This window comes from Coturnix japonica, unplaced genomic scaffold, assembly GCF_001577835.2.
Source record: "Coturnix japonica isolate 7356 unplaced genomic scaffold, Coturnix japonica 2.1 chrUnrandom838, whole genome shotgun sequence".
Classification (NCBI taxonomy): Eukaryota; Metazoa; Chordata; class Aves; order Galliformes; family Phasianidae; genus Coturnix; species Coturnix japonica.
In genome coordinates, this window is record NW_015440194.1 from 1 (window position 1) to 1036 (window position 1036).

Sequence of the window (1036 nt, forward strand, 5' to 3'; positions counted from 1 at the left end):
GGTCAGTAGATGGATGAGTGGGTACGTGGGTAGGTGGGAGTGTAGGTTGGTAGGTGAGTGGGGAGGTGGGTGTGTAGGAGGGTAGGTAGGTGAATAGGTAGGAGGGTGGGTAGGTGGGTAGGTCAGTAGATGGGTGGGTGGGTAGGTGGGTGGGTAGGTGGGTAGGTGGGTGGGTAGGTAGGTGGGTGGGTAGGTGGGTAGGTGGGTAAGTATGTGGGTAGGAGGGTGGGTAGGTGAGTGGGTAGGTAGGTATGTGAGTAGGTGGGTACATGGGTACATGGGTAGATAGGTGGGTAGGTGGGTGAGTAGGTGGGTGGGTAGGTGGGTAGGGGGTGGATAGGTACGGGGGTGGGTAAGTAGATGGGTAGGTGGGTGGGTAGTTGGGTGGGAGGGTAGGTAGGTGGGTATGCAAGTGGGTGGGTGGGTAGGTGGGTAAGTAGGTGTGTAGGTGGGTGCACGGGTAGGTAGGTGAGTGGGTACATGGGTAGGTAGGTGGGTGGGTAAGTAGATGGGTAGGTGGGTGGGTAGGGTGGTATGTAAGTGGGTGGGTGAGTAGGTGAGTGGGTAGGTGGGTGGGTGGGTGAGTAGGTGGGTACATGGGTGGGTAGGTCAGTAGATGGGCAGGTAGGTGGGTGAGTATGTGGGTAGGGGGATGGGTAGATGGGTAAGTGGGTAGGTGGGTGGTTGGGTAGGTGGGTAGGTGAGTGAGTAGGTAGATGGGTGGGTAGGAGGGTGGGTAGGTGGGTATATGGGTGGGTAGGTCAGTAGGTGGGTGTGTAGGTGGGTGTGTGGATAGGTGCGTTGGGGGTCCCACAACGCAGCCGACCCCATCCCGTGCCCCATCCACGCCCCATTTCCCACCTGTTTGGTGCGTCGCGGTGCGGGGCTGCTGGGGGCGCTGCTCCGGGCCTGGCACAGCTGCGCCATCAGCGGGTCCTGGGCCGGCTCCAGCAGCTCCGGGCGCAGCATTGGGAACCCGTCATAGCTAAAGGGGGGGGATGTGGGTCAGTGGGGGGGGAGATGTGGGTCAGTGGGG